General features: G+C 36.4%; 1 protein-coding gene across 15 annotated transcripts in view; it reads left to right on the top strand.

The window, feature by feature from the left end:
* LOC128863695 (putative uncharacterized protein DDB_G0282133) overlaps nucleotides 1-16,666 on the top strand; it is a 139,224-nt gene that overhangs the window by 60,668 nt on the left and 61,890 nt on the right. For all 15 annotated transcript variants that reach the window (XM_054103047.1, XM_054103041.1, XM_054103071.1 and 12 more), the window contains one exon: nucleotides 348-417. The gene's annotated coding sequence lies outside the window, so the exon portion shown is untranslated. The remainder of the gene's footprint in view (nucleotides 1-347; nucleotides 418-16,666) is intronic.

Genomic DNA, 16,666 nt, shown 5'->3' with positions numbered 1-16,666 from the left:
GGCTTCCTTTCGGTTTTGTGTGGATTTTCGTATTGTTGGTTATTTTCATATCCAGGGTATCTTTGTCGTGGCTCACATTCAATTTCGGTTCTAAATTCGATTTCACCACAGTACAAGACCACTGACGTGGGATTACCGATGGAGTTTAACGTCTTATTAGCATTTTTTCTGGCATTTAAGTATTTTTACGTGTGGATCGAAAGCAGTGTCTGTAGCAAAGCTAAGAACAAGAACGAGGGATAGCTGAAATGACGATTTTGACTAAAATAAAATATTATTTTTTATTGCTGAATTTCTACAGAAGATTTCACAGTTTTAGTGATCAATAAATTTTCTTTTTATTTCAGATTAAGGCAATCCATGTGATGTCGCTTCAATAGTAACCATAGAAGAATCTTTGCGTGCAAAGGAGTTCAGGTATGTCAAAAAGTATATATTTTTACTAATTTCCCAACTAATGTTATATACTTTTTATATACTTATGTATCTTAATACAAGTAAGTAAACTTAAGATAAATAATGTCAAAGCTGATTGATTTTTTGCTTATCATATATGTAAATATGTATATGTGTGCTAGGGGTGTGTTTATTTTTAGCTGTAGATTTAAAATTATCAGAAGAAGTGTTCCAAGCGGCCACCGTAGCGCTGAATGGATTGGTGCGTGACTACCATTCATTAGGGACCGAGTTCGCAACCCAGTGTGGGCATGAATCACCTAATGATGGAAACACTTTTCGCCCCTTTAGGATCAAAACATTGGGGTAGTAGAATAAATGCAATATTTGTCCGAGATGAGCTAATTTCCAAAAAGGAAATTTTATTCTTTTATTATTAAAAAAAAACACTCTACTGTATGTAACCTCCATGAAACAAGTAAAGCCTGGTAATAAAAATGGTATGTACCCTTTACGTAAGGGGCTGGAGAAAATATCAGGGATTTAGATTTCTTCTACCATTTCAATTATTTAATTTCCGTTAAAATAGGGTGCTCGTATATTTACAAACCAAACTGCTGTTCACGCTAGTAGAAGGAAATGCTAATAACAAAACTCCAATACTGTAGAAATTGTAGCTAAATTTAAGTTTAGTAAAATAGTTTGAGAATTTCTTTTTATTTCTAATAACCCTTTTACTCAAATAATTTAAGTTCGGATTTCAAACCCGCCCTCCATTCAAAAACGTGTGTATAAGTATATAAGCTGATGTCCAACATAAACAAGACTGCGCTGAAATAGAAACGACAGGAGCTTTGTTCCAATAACTTCGGGTTTATTTATTCCAAATAGTCTCCTCTGGCCTCGGTACACTGTTTTGCACGATCTAAAAGTGTGTGTTTCAGGTCATGCACCGGAATGCCCTTCAGGATGTCGGTACAAGCCTTTTGGACGGCCTCTACGGACGCCAAACGTTTTCCTTTCATGGCCAAATGCAATTTTCCGAATAGGTAGAAGTCACAGGGAGTCATATCAGGCGAATACGGTGAGTGATTGATGGCTAAAACGCGATTTCTAGTAAAAAACCAGTCACAAGAGAGAATCGATGATATGGTGCATTATTATGCAATACGCGCCAGCTTCCTCCTGCGCGGTATTCAGGGCGAATTCGACAAATGCGATGCAACAAACACTTCAAAAGGCCAAGACAGAAAATTGCATTGACGGTTTGGCCCGTTGCCACGAACTCCTTGTGTACAATTCCCTTGGAATCGTAAAATCAAATGAGCATTGACTTGATTTTTTACTTCTCCAAACGTGATGTTTTGGGTGGTGGCTCGTCTCGGGCCTTCCATTCGGCACTTTGACGCTTAGTTTCAGATTCATGTTGGAAACACCAAGATTTGTCGCCAGTTACAATGTTGTAAAGGAAGTTCTCGTCATTTCTCGCCTCTTTAATGAGATCTTTCGAATGTTGTATTCTGAGAAATTTTTGTTCCTCAGTTAACTTGTGCGGAATGAAATGTGCACAGACGTTCTTCGTAAGCTCAAATGATCAATTAAAATGCAATAAATCGATATTTTGGAGATATTCAACTCCCATTCCATGAATTTCAACAATGATTTCGGTTCATTTTTGATAAATTTAAGAACAATTTCGATGGAGTTTTCGGTGATTACTGATTTTGGGCGGTATGTTCATTGTCATTTATGTCCTTACAACCATCTCTGAAGCGTGTAAACCACTCGTGAGCTGTGGCACGAGATAGACAATCATCGTCATAAACTTTTTTCATCAATTCAAATGCTACGGTAAACGTTTTACCGTTCGAAACTCATTTTTGTAACGATGACACAAACATACTGACACTTTAGACGCAATAACTTCGCTTCCACTGAACCGAATGTCACCAAGCTTTCACTGGAAGTCAGCTAGAGGTGTAACTTCCAAGGCACTAACTCATTAAAAAGCTGGCGCCATCAAAACAAAACATTTTTTTGACACCAGTATCTTTTATTTAGACTTCACCGTGTATGTATGTATATTCATACCCCAAAAGATTTTGGACATGCCAGTTGACATAAGAAAGTGTACATCACATATACCACATATTGGCAAGCTTAGATTATTTATTTATTTATTTTTAATTTCAATTATTTTTTTTATAAAACTGTAGTTTATACTACAACGAATATTATATAACGCAAAAATTCACACATTGCGCAAAATTTATAAAAATTCGGCGAATTTTCATCAAAATTTCAAACTTTAATCAGAATTCCCGGAAAATTTTTGAGTATGGAGTTTTGCAGTCCATTGAATTTTGCAAGACTCCAAAGTGCAAGTTTCAAGTGGCCATATAATGAATGCTCGAAATTTTTATTCTACTCGTATTGATGGCCATGCATGAACTTATAGATAAAGAATCCATAAATACTTGCATATGTTGATATGCGCTTACTTGTGTTCATACTCGTATTATTTACGTGTGGTATAATTATCACGCTGATATGGCATTATTTTTATGCACACACACATATGCATGTACTTCTCAGTAATTCGGGCCAATCTTTTTGGTGCCCAATGTTACGTTATTTTTCGTGACAACACGTGCCCCAAGCAAACAAACTTATCACACATGAATTTTAATCTAAATGATTAAAAAATCCGTAAAGAAAATAAATTTATAAGTATTTGAAAATTTACTTCTTTTGTTAATGTTGTTTATAGAGCAACATTTCATATCGGCAAAACCAGGATACATAAGACTCACGCCCCAATTAATTTTTTGCACAACTTCGGGTCTGCCTTCCGAGTTATTATATCGAACCGAACATCGATTTTAATCGCCTAACCGAACCGAACTTTGGCCAATTTCAGCCGAAGCCGAACCGAACGTTTTAAAGTGTCGCAAGTAATAAATAAGCAACTGTTTATAAAAAATCCAGTATTTTTATTAACAAATAATTCAGTTACAGTTTTGAGGTCACAGCTTAAATGATGCACTAAATTAAAACTATTCAAAAACATAAACACATTAATATTTCGATTTCATGATTATGGCTAATACTAAGAACAGCTTTTAGTCGGGAATTCATAGATTCGACTAGTTTTGCTGTGTAATCGCAACTAATTTTATCCCATTCTTCCTGTAGTGCCCGTTTCAGATCAGAAGCATTAGAAATATTGTGGTTTCTTGTTTTATTTTTCACCACTGACCGCAAATTCTCAATAACGTTGAGATCTGAACTTTGTGCAGGTGTCTGTACTGGATATGGGCAGTTCCAGATAAGCGAAGTTTTTACAATACCAAACGTATGCTTCGGATCGTTGTCTTGATAGAACCTAAACGAATCCCTAATGTTCATTTTATCCGCACTTTGTACTAAATTATCTTTTAGCAGATCCAGATACATCTCTTTATTCATGTTTCCTTCGATAAATGTTAAATTTCCAACGCCTGAATAGGACATGCAACCCCATACCATCACACTGCCCTCGTCGTGTTTAACGGTAGAGCGCAAATTACATGGTTGAAGCGCGGTGTTTGGTTTTCTTCAAACGCAGGACTTCCCATTAGACCTGAAAAGGCTAAATTTGCTTTTATCCGCAAAAACAACGGAATTCAAGAACGAATAGTCAAATGTTGTTTGCAAAACTCTATTCTTTGTTTTCTATTACGAGCATTAATCCACGCTTATTTCGGGCAGTGCTTCCATGAAAATTTTCTTCGCGCAGAACTCTACGAACAGTTTCAGGGTTTCTTGCCTAAGTATTTTTCGACTTCGTTCGTTAATTTTGGAGCGCTTAAATCGGGGTTTTCTTTAACTTTGCGAACAATCCACCTCTTGTCTGTATTATTAAATAGTTTATTTGGCGCAGATTGTGGCGAAACCTTTCTATAATGTGCTGCATAGTTGAGGAACTAATAGCAACATTTTTTGCAGTTTTTCGTTGGCTTTTGCGTTCTTTATAATGACGATTAACGTCTTCCCTTTTTTCAAGTGAGGTCCGTTTACCCATGTAAAAAAATATAAATTGTTTCAACTTTTCTTTACGAAAATTTGTTGAGAATGAATACATTTCACCGTTATTGCATTCTTAGAGAAAATATAAAATACACTGCATCATTTAAGCTGTGAGCATATTTTGATGAGAAAACTAAAAGGTTTTCCAATAAGAGGTGTTATTTTGATGTTCAAACAAAAATTCTATTTTTTAATATATCGGATGTTTATTTCATTATAAAGAGGAAGGTATGCTGTTAATAGTGGAAAATAACAGCAGGCAAATGACCACCACGACTACGCTTACAGGACAATATCCTTTTCATGAAATTTTCCATAGCGGAATTGCAAAGTGGCCGCCCTATGTTCTCGAAAGCCTCACGAATTCCATCTTTGAGGTCTTGAATCGACCTTGGGCTGTTAGCGTAGACCTTCTCTTTCACGTGGCCCCAAAAAAAGTCACAAGGTGTTAAAACACAAGATATCGGTGGTCAATTGTGATCACCTCTTCGAGAGATAACACGGTCCAGAAACTTTTTCCGTAAAGATCGTTACTTGCGTGGCACGTAACGCCGTCTTGTTGAAAATAAACGTTGTCCAGATCAATACCATCCAATTCCGGCCAATCGGTAATCATCTCTCGATAGCGATAGATAACACCTGTTATGGGGTTTCCATATTTTGTCGATATTTTTTCAGCAAGCTTTGTTTTTGTTATATTTCTTTCTGCAGTGGTAAACAGTACATACATATCTCATTACAAGTCGTATACATTTTTTTTATTAAATTTAGTAAACATCTAGTCATATTATTTTTTCTAAAAATGTATTACCTGCATCAAATAAGCTGTGAGTCACTGTACATACATAAGTCCCAGTCACAATAATTTCAGTTCATAATATAAGCCTATGTTTTCAAAATTAATTTAAAAAAAATAGTTGAATATATTGTAATATTATATTATAATATAAAAATATTAGCTTACCACTTTTACCTTGCTAGAGGTTTCCTGCATAAAGCTGACTGCAACACTGAACAATTGCTCACTAGCCACACTTCGATATCAGTATTCAGAAAATGTTACAGAAACTAAAAATTTTCGGAGGACATTTTTTTTTTTTAAAACGTTCGGCCAAGGTTTCTCTTATTTAGCCGAAGCCGAACTGAAGCTGATTTAAGGTTTTGTGGCCCAACATGGCCGAAGCCGAAGTTCAGTCGTTCTTTAATTATATGTACATATATATGTATGTATGTATATGCATATGTATTTGGCGCTACAACGTTTGTTAAGTTTTTGGTAAAGCTTCTGCTCCAATTTGTGGTGTGTCACACTTGCCTACGGCACCGTGTCAAAAGCATCTGTTGGGTTCCACTCTGTAAGCTCACGCACACGAACAACTGGACATGCATACATAGGTATATGCACATAAAATATGCCCAGAGTACTTGCAGAGTCTGCACATACATATATACATCCATACATAAGTATTGCTTGTAATCATTTGTGAACGAATATGTGTTGCATGAGGATTTGGCTGTGAGATTATCGTTTGAAGTGCTAAACCTCATTTGTTGACAGTTGATGGGGTCAAATTTTCAAATTTTTCATTACATCATCTGTCCACAGCTGATTATACTTGTAGGCTAAAGCAACAGCAACATAACTAATCTTATCAGTATCAGCGGAAAAACAAATTTGAAACTATCAAGTGTGAGTTTTTTGGTGACATTTATATTTGTATACATACATACATACATACATACGTGTGTGTGCAAACCGTATGCTTAGCCAAATGTTAATCTAACTAAAGTTATTTTCGTGCCTAATGTCACAATTCGATGATATGGCCACGCTTCTCAAATGGCGTAAAAATATTCGTCACATTTAAAAGTATAAAACGGTTTGAACCGGTCTAGCATTGAAGGCTGCGCACATACATGCATATGTACATATGCATTCGAGCACAAAATATAAATTGGGCAAAAACTTGTTAAAGGAATTATCATTTAATATTACGCGTATGTTTCTATTACAAGTAGATTGGAAATATGTGTGGTATCATTTTCTTAATTGCGCCAGCACTTGGCTGCAAATTCAAGTTAATTGTTAAAAAATGTGTTGTCATTGAACAAATAAAACACTTTATTAAAGATATAAGATTAATTGAATAGTCTTAGTTCGGCTGATCAGAATTCTTGCTTTCGAATGGCGTGCATTTAAATGCACAACCTGACAAAAGGTTCTGAAAACGTTGTATTACGCCTTTTATTCAATATTCGGGTATTTTGGTCAGATTTTATTTAAAAAGATTTAGAAATAAGTTATGTTCAAAACAGCATCGTTTGTTTATTATCTAGCAAGTTGAGCAAATTTATTTCAGAATGTTGTCAACTTGACATATTTTCATACATTTCTAACTCTTTTTTGGCAGCACTGTTGTAACGTTCATTATTTTTACAAGGCGCCTTCGATTCCCCAAGCGTTAGCGAGTGGCGAATAGATGAAGCAACAGGCATAAATAAGCATATCTTGGCAGCACTGGAAAGGAGCTATCAAAAATTACATTTACTTTGAAGCACTTAATGAATATTATTGTAGTAAGACCGCGTTCATATAGGGCAACGTCTGCTGCTTCAACTCGTTGCTTATGATGCTCGTGTTCTGTCAACAGCCTTTGTGTTTTCGTACTTTTCAATTTTGTTCTTCATTATAGACTAAAACTAACAATAGTTGTTGCTTTCATAAGTGAACAGAGCCCAGAGGTAGCGTGCAGAGATGTGGTGAATCGAATGCGCCTATAGTTTCCGCATCTAAACTTTACATTACCACTAAAAGTTCGCCAAATAAATCTTCTATTTTGTTATAAGTATGTATCGTAATATTAAAACTATACCCTTTCGAATGAGATTCGAAAATTACCATAGGTAGCACGAATAGGAGGACGGTATTCGGCCTTAAGAACCGCGCTGTTAGTTCTGCCTTTCCAAACTCGATAGAGAGGCAAAGCGAATGAGTCTGGTGGTGAACGAGGACAAAACGTCAAACAAACAGTTGACAATTATGATTTCGAGGTTGTAAAAGACTTCGTTTATTTAGGAACCAGCTTTCATTAACACCAATAAAAATGTCAGCCAGGAAATCCAACATAGAGTCTCTCTTGCCAACAAGTGCTACTTTGGACTAAATAGGCAAATGAGTAGTAAAGTCCTCTCTCGACGAACAAATCTAACACTCTACGAGGCTCTCATCATGCCCGTCCTAACGTATGGCGCAGAAGCCTGGACGATGACAATATCCGATGAAGCGATGAGATGTGTAAGCTTTACGACGACATAGCGCAGCGAATAAAGATCCAGCGGCTACGTTGGCTGGGTTATGTCGTCCAAATAGATACAAACGCTCTGGCTCTGAAAGTATTCGATGCGGTACCAGCTGGTGGTAGCAGAGGAAGAGGAAGGTCTCCTCTGCGCTGGAAAGATCAGGTGGAGAAGGACTTGGCTTCATTTGGTGTGATGTGGTGAATCGAATGCGTGTGTGCAATTTGTGCCGGTTAGCACGAGAAAGAAACGATTGGCGCGCTTTGTTAAACTCGGCCAAGATCGCGTAAGCGGTTATCGCGCCAATTAAGAAGAAGAAGCACGAATAGGCCCTGAATTGATCGTTTTTTAATACCTTTAAGTTGCTGACACAAATTTATTCTCATTACGCCATGTTAAATATCTACATATACACTTGAAAACGTAGATTTGTATGTTTTTTACCTAATTGGCAATAATTGCATGATTTTACTTGATGAAGCGGGGTGCATGGTCATCTATACATATGTACATACTTGTACGAGTGTATGATAATGAATTTCTTTGTTTGTTTGCATTCCCATAGTATTTATCCAATGTTGTTCTGCGCGTAACTGCGAAACGTTATATATCTTATGAGAAAAAAAATAGTTTTGGGAAAATAGAGCGACTGCATGATAGGTTTGTGGGTAGGTTGCACTAAAGCGCCGGTTTGATACTATTTTGATACCTCCAAAGGGCAGATATCTACAGCCAGCCACAGCTGTTGATGTAATGGTGGAGAAGTTTGATGGGATTTAGGTTGGAGCATTGTCCCAGGCTGTCGAAGAAAGAAGCACCCAGTGACGTTAATCGTCTAGCTGCCAAACCCTGACATTTACAAAGAAAGTGCTCAACGGTTTCCTTCTCTGAAAGGTCTCCACAGCTTCTGCAATGGTGATTAAGTGGTGAATCTAGCTTTACTGAGTGGGTACCAATCGTCCAATGACCACAGCTACGAGTTTTGAAATTGAATGGCGAGGAGTACGCAGAACTTTCAGCGTCCTGCGTCTATTGTATCCGGGGCCAAAGAGTTTTCGATGGAGCGCCATCTAATTTGTGCTTCTCTGAGAAATAAGTTGTGCAATTCCTCTTTAACAACAGTGATGGGGATGCCGATGACCATGTTGGAGACCTCTGAGACCAATTCAGTCGGCCCATTCCTGGCAAGCTCATAAGCAATTTAATTTCTTTCTATGGTCCGATATGCGCACCTAAGATATTTGATTTCCTCCATACAGAAGTTGACCAGTTTGGATCTGCATCATGGCGTCGTCAGATCCTTGATCGCAGCTTGACTATCCCCCCCTAAATAGATAAATTTCGACTCCCGATACCATTTTGGAACCGTCGGTAAAGACATAATATTCATACGTTCCCCCGACAGTCGGTTCTACGTTACCGGAGCGACCCGGACTTCCTATATATCCGGCCAAGGGCTGTCACTCCAGCAGCACTCCCCGTACATGTATGGGGAATGTTTATGCTGCTACAACAACAACAGCAACATCATGATATTCATATTCATATTTTATATTAATTATTTCAAATTAATATATTAATATATAATATTATATTAAAAAAGATTCAGTTTGGCAATATTAAGAAAATTCAGCTGGGACAAATTCTGTGCGATCTTTAGACAAAAGCAAACACATTAAAGTTGCTCTTTAAAAAAATTAACAACATATTTGAACGAATAGAAATATTTTTAGTTTGCTTAGAAATAATATTTTGATTATATTAATTTCTAACTTTCACATTTTTTAAATATTTAAAAAAAATTTGTTTTTAAATATATCCGAATATTTGTTTATTGAATAAATGTCTTATCAAATGAAACCAGAAACTAGCAAAGCAAGTTTATATTACTAAGCAACGGCTGCATTAACGCAATATTAATATCAACTTTCCGACGTCGCTGTTGCCATGAAAAAATATTCATTACGAACGAGGTGATTACTACAATCAATAACATTTCCTATATTCTAAAAAAATTAATTAAAAATAAAAACGACCTTTAATTTAGTTGAACAGTAAAAAGCAAAACCACAATAAAAAATATAATGAATTCATGCTAAAGCTGCTAATATGGCATACAAAACAAAACAACCACGTACTTCTAGTCTCAATTCAGTCTCCTTACGAAAATCAGTATAAAATCTAAATAAAAAATTATTACAAACTTTAGATGTAAAAACAAATATAGACTTACCTACATACATACATATACATACGTGTATGTATGTATGTGTATGTAACTATACTTTCTTCAACAGCATACTTTAAATACCATAAAAAAGGAAAATGAAGTGCAACTGCAACGAAACCGAAACCTAAATCAAAAAGTCTAAAATTAAATACTAAAGTCAAAGTCGAGAGGAAGCAAATTAAACACAAAATAGACAACAAAATTACAAAATCAATTCAGAGAAAAAAACCAATTTAATATCGCAAATGAGTGGTGTATGTATGTATATAGTAAAAGTGAACATGAAACAGCGTAAAAAGAGTGAACGAAGAAAAAAGTAGCATTACTACGTAACCAGTAAAATACGATGTCATAAAAAGCTCAAGCCGACCTCGTGAAATATTGTACGTAAGCAATAAAAATAACACAAACCAGAAACTAATGAAAAGATATAAAAAATATATAAACGTATAGTATAAGGCAAATAAACAAAAGAAACATATCACACAAACTCGAAAATGAACAAATCAGCTGAAGAAGCGAACCGGCTAGGCTTAGGCAAGGGGAGGGAGGCACCCATGGATAATGAGATAAAGCTGCTATATGCTGCATCACATACATGCATATGTGTGTGTATGTGAAAATGTGCATACCCAGCAGCAAAATAACGAATGCTTGGTTTGGCAGTTATCACAGAACTCAAACAATGACACACAAAATGCACTTCTCGCACATAAAAAAATATCAGCTTAACAACAGCCTCTGGTGCATATATCGGCATAGGCAATAAATCAGTTGCTTTGAACTTAATAATATATCTCTTCTATTCGCCACTTATATGCTCACTATCTCCATGCTCGACTCACTTGACGAAAACTTTGCATGTGAAAGCAACAAAAAAGTTGTCGAGCAGCGAGTATGGCAATCCCTCAAAAAAAAATGCTATAACTCATAGTTTACAAACAGATGTACTCATTTCTATCAATTGCTTCATTTAGTCGGCACTTGCTAACGCTTGGCGAAAAGAAGAGGCCATATCGCTCGTTTGCTGGAGGAGCGCCACAACTTAAAGAAAAAAGTGTAATGTGCAGCAATGGCTGGTATACTTAAAAAATTCATAGAGTGATCCCTCAATAATATCTTCTAATTAGAAAATTAAAAACTTTAAAGCCATTTATCTGGAATTTTAGATTGAGTTATGGCGTTTTTACAGCAAACGAGGGAAATGTATTTGGTTATTTCTTCATTTCAACAAAACATAAGGTATGCGAGAAGATTTAAAAGCATTAGAGAAAAATTTCAGACCAATATCCTACCTTTTAAAAACCGGCGACCGCAATGTTGTTGTTGTTGTAGCAGCCAGAAAAGCCAGTAGCAGTAAACATTCTCCATACATATATGGGGAATGCTGCTGGAGTGACAGTCCTTGGCCGGATATAAATCCGGGTAACGTAGAATCGACTGTCGTGGGAACAGCGACCATGTATATCTACTGAGAAGAGGCCAGCTTAAAACTAGACCAAAATGGATAAAGAAATTCAATATTTTTGTATACAATTTAGCTACAGTATTTAAATCACATGCTTATGTAACACATGGGCTGAAAAGTCTCAGGCTCAACACATATGTAGATAGCACTAGTTTTATTGCATTCAGCTCTTTTTCAGTTAGTACTAACCTTAAAATGTCAGCTGTTAAATTTTCATAATATTCTTTTCATTAGTTCCTGAGTTATTCTGCTAAGAGTGACGCTAATTTGCTATTTTCAAAACAATGGATCTAAAAGAATTTCGTGTTTTAATTTTACACTGCTTCTTGATGGGGAAAAATATCATTTAAGCGAAGCAATGGCTTGAAAAGTGTTATGAGGACTCCGCTCCATCAGAATCAACAATAAACCGATGGTTTGTTGACTTCAAACGTGGACGTAGAGACACCGATGATGCACCATGCTGTGGGCGTTCCAATGAAGCGTCCGGAATCAGCAACAGAAAATATTAAAAAAAACCACAACATCGTTTTGATCGATCTAAAAGAGAAGTTGCGTGAGTTAGCCGACATCGGCGATATCAAAAGAACCTGTTGGCTTTCTATTGCATGAGCATTTGACTATGAGAAAGCTCTGTTCAAAGTGTGTGCCGCGTTTGCGCACTGTTGACCAAAAACATACAAATCACAAGTCAATCAAAACAATGGCAAAACTTTAACTTCGAATTGCTCCCACATCAACCGTATTCACCAGATTTGGTTCCCAGCGACTACTGGTTGTTCGCCGACCTAAAAAATGATCGCCGGTTAGAAATTTTGCTCGAATGAAGAGTTTGTCGCTGAAACTGAGGCCTATTTTAGAGGCAAAAGATTAACCGTTCTCCAAAAGTGGTATTGAAATGTTAGGGCGGCCCTGGAAAGATTGATTTGTTCTTGATGGAAATTAAGTTGATGAATAAAGCTAATTTTGAACAAAAAAAAACCAAACGTGTTTTCTTTGTTAGGCCCGAGACTTTTCAGCCCATGTGTTACGTACATAAAGAATAAATTTTGTTTACTTTATACCTTGAAATATGATATTATTGACGTTGTAGAAGGCAACCTTGAATCATATCCATAACGTAACCAAAAGTTATATTAGCATTCGAAAGTATTTGCTGGGAATTGAGCGCTTGCTAGCATTTTCTCAAAAATGGGCTAGTCCTTTTGCTTGCCTGCAACTAGTTCGTTTTACGCCAGGGGACATACCATCCTTATTCATGGACTTGTATATTTACCTGCTCGCACGCATATACTTGTGAGGAAGTTTAGAGCCCAAATCGAGTCTGCATTTTGAGAAGCGTAATAGAGAGCAAAAATGTCACATTTACCAATCTTCAATCAATTGATTAAAACCCATATTAATAGGTGCCTACGATTGCACAGTGAAGCAATATGCTAATGTGGCACCAATCACGACTGACTTGTTTCATTCAAATTGAACATAAAAAACGTTTAATAGATTTTACCAGATTTGTTAACTGATATGTATGTAAATATGTATGGATTTACATAAATTTGTAAATAAGAGAAAGTGTGCGCCGACGATTCGGCGCTCAAATCAAAAATGCCGTCCGTAGTGCACATACAGCGCTTAATCTTGACAAATAGTTGTTGCAAAGCCTGTGTGTCAGCTTTTAAGCGATTATCCAATTTTTCGCGTTTTTCATTACCTGAACTTAATAGTGAGATTATTTCTATATACAATACATTTTGTATTTGGATGACTTTTTTTAGACTTAACTTTACTTAAAGATTGACAGTCTCGTTGTTTCAAATTAGTCGACTCTAAAAACGTATTCAATGTTTATTAGCTAAAGTATTGAACGCGGCATGGCATGGACCTATCATCGTATTGCTAGGTTTTCGTTATATCTCGTTTGGCTACATTCATTAGACAGACGATTATTATTGCTGAATTAGAAAAACCATTAAAGAGTGACTGATTGACTCCAAGTCATGTCACCTTTTAACGACACACTATTACAAACTTTTTTTTTCTTCAAAGCTCGAATAAAAGGTTCGCCTTTTGTTCTTAATATTTGTTAATGATATTCCGAACGTTTTCGAGACATCACGTTGTCTGATGTATGCAGATGCCCTAAAAATTTACAGTCGGATGGAGGACGTAACAGACTGCATAAGACTCCAAGAAGACTTAACAAGATTGAAAGCTTGATAACCCCTTACGTCTTAATGCTGGTAAATGCCAGCACATGTCCTTGAGTAAAGGCAAGTTACGATTGATTTCGATTACAAGTTGGGCACTACCACCCTCAAAAAAATGTATGAAAAGAAACACTTGGAGGCCATATTTACATCGAAAATAACGTTTTCTAAACATACCTATAAACTTTATGATTGCCAAGTCTAGATTAGATCTATGATTGGCTTTGTAATAAGCAATTCAAGAGGGTTACAGGATATTTCTACGCTGAAGAATTTGGTAATTTCACTTGTGAGATCAAACCTCGAATATTGCAGCATTATTTGGGTTTCATTCTATATGGGCTTATCTTTAAGAATGGAGAAAGTTTAGAAACGATTCACTAGATTTGCTATTCATTCACTTCGTTGGCCTTGTAGTTTGCCTACATATAAAAGTAGATGTCTTATGTTAGCATTGCCAACTTTAGAAATGCGGAGAAAAATTTCATCGCTAATGTTTATAAGGGACATAGTTACGAACCATATCAAATGCCACTTCTTGCTGGAGCTAATACATTTTAATTGTTCCACTCGTAACCTTAGACTCAGCAATATGTTCCATTTACCTTATCACGCTCGCACGTTGTATAAGGCAGTCTAACCAGTTATGCAAAAATTTAGATATATTCTCTAACTCACGGGAGACTTTCAAATCAAAACTTAATCTGGAGATACACTTTTTGAATTGTGACTAATGTATCTCACAGTATTGTTTACCATATACAATATTATCTATTTAAGCTTTAGTATTAGTAATCTATTTGAGTTGTACTTTAATTGATGAAAGAATGAATAAATAAATAAATATTTCTATTGAATTCAACGTTAACCCTTTGGGGACGAGTGTCGGCATTTAGCCGCCTAAATTAGTTCGTCGCTGCAAGGCTCGTGACGTCTGTCGTTCTGAGCGATATGATATGCATAGGTATAGTAAAAGAGTCACGTTTTCATGCAAAGACCTTAGGAACCATTAGCGATGAAGTCTTATCTTCCTTAGAATGCAAACTTACGATGTGAGACGACGGTAGAGTCAGAACGAATTTCAGTTCGTCGATTCAGTCTCTCAGTTTCACTGCTAGAGAAATATTATATATATTTTTATATATTTTATCCTACGCACGAAGGCTAAACGATCTAGAGATGATACGTTAGATAGTGACAGTTCTGACGAATATTACTTTGAATCTGATAAGACGAAAGATGACGGCATTATTTCGTCAATTTGAACGATACCACACAATGCCGGAATATAAAACGTATACATACCCAAGCTTGTAAGCTTCTCATTAAGGACGCACTAATCAGTTCTGCAAATCAAAGATGGATTAACGTTAACACCTGTAAAATTGCTAGGCAAACATGGCCAAGGCTAAATTTACGTCTGTGCAAGAGTATTATAAAACTGAGTAGACTTCAAATCAGGAGCTTAGGAGGGACCCTCACAGGCTATTGTCTCATAGGAAATCATGCAAGGAGATTAGGCGTTTACACGCATGATTTCTGTCCTAGCTGCAGAAATGAGGAGGAGTTGGAAGCATTTCAACACCTTTTTTGCACATGCCCAGCTCTAGCTAGAAGCAGGAACCGAATTTTAAAATCCTACTTCTTAACGAATATAGATAATCTATACACTTTAGGTATCACAACCTTTTACGCTTTGTCAAAAGCTCAGGATGGTTCAATATGGAGAGGGAAAGGTAGCCCAGCCCCCGCGGCTCACAACGAACCCATTTCGGGGTCTAAGTGGCATCGTTGTCTCTAAGTGCGATGCGGCTGCCAAACCTAACCTAACCTAACCTACCCAAATACAAACAAACATATTTTTTTTTTTTTTTTTTTTCAATTTGTTTGTTTATAATTTTTTTTTTTTGATTTTATGAAAAAAATTTTCTTGTGTTAAATAAAGCCTTAGTTTTTATAACGTTCAACGTATTTATTTTCTTTACTGCGAACTCCAATACCTCTCGTCCTCAGCGACGCTCGCCCGTCGAGCGGCTCCATCCCCAAAAGTGTGATAAATTTCGTCCACATTGGAAATGATTTTCAAAGAAGATTTAACCTCTAGTCGGCTTTCGAAACTGCAAGATTTTGCTGTAGTCAAAGCAAAACGGTTTACAAGAAGTTTTATTCGCATATTAACGGTTAGGTTTGCACACTCGAAATCCTCATAATTCCCCCTTCACTGATCTCACGCCCACCAGACGATTTTTTTTTATATTAAATGTAAATTTATATAAAGAGCCATGGTTCAGTCTAGAACGCTGCAGAACTGCAAAGTGTTGTTTGACAAGCCCGAACAGTCATCGAAAATGTCCAACTTTCTTCTAAAACTTGAAAGAAAATACGTTCGGTTGATGGTCGGTATTATTACAGGACACAACCCAGCAGCATATGACCACCATTGGAGTTATTGAGGACCCGATGTGCCTGTCTTACTTGAAGGAGGCGGATAGCACTGAGCATTTTCTCTGTGAGTGTCCTGCCTTTGCTAAAACAAGGCTACGAATTTTGGGTTCCGTCTCATGACAATGAGTAATATTCGTTCTTTGAAACTTGAGGATATTTTCAGATTTGCTAAAGAATCTGGAAAATTCTCTCTGTCTCTGTCTTTGTCTCTATTCTATCCTAATCTCTATCATTCCGTTACTTCTCTCCCCTCCTCGTTGACTATCAACCCTTTTACATTCCATAGTTTTTAATACAATGTGCTTTTAGCCTGTGTTTTTTTGGGGGTTACCAAATTTTCATATTACAATTGCAAATATGAAATGGCATGTGTTCCATTTTGTGTAAAACTATTTCATCTCTTTAATATACTTTAACCAAATTGACCAAAAAAATATTTCAATGGACTTCGTGGAATCTTTACGTGATCAGCGGCGAATGCTTCATGCGCATGAATGTTTTTCTTCTCATTGTCACATTGCTTCTATTTTCTTTTTGTGAATTTCGAATAGTGTT

The sequence above is a fragment of the Anastrepha ludens genome, chromosome 2 (genome assembly GCF_028408465.1).
Source record: "Anastrepha ludens isolate Willacy chromosome 2, idAnaLude1.1, whole genome shotgun sequence".
NCBI lineage: Eukaryota > Metazoa > Arthropoda > Insecta > Diptera > Tephritidae > Anastrepha > Anastrepha ludens.
The sequence above is the reverse complement of the archived record's forward strand: the minus strand, read 5'-3'. Positions and strand labels throughout refer to the sequence as shown.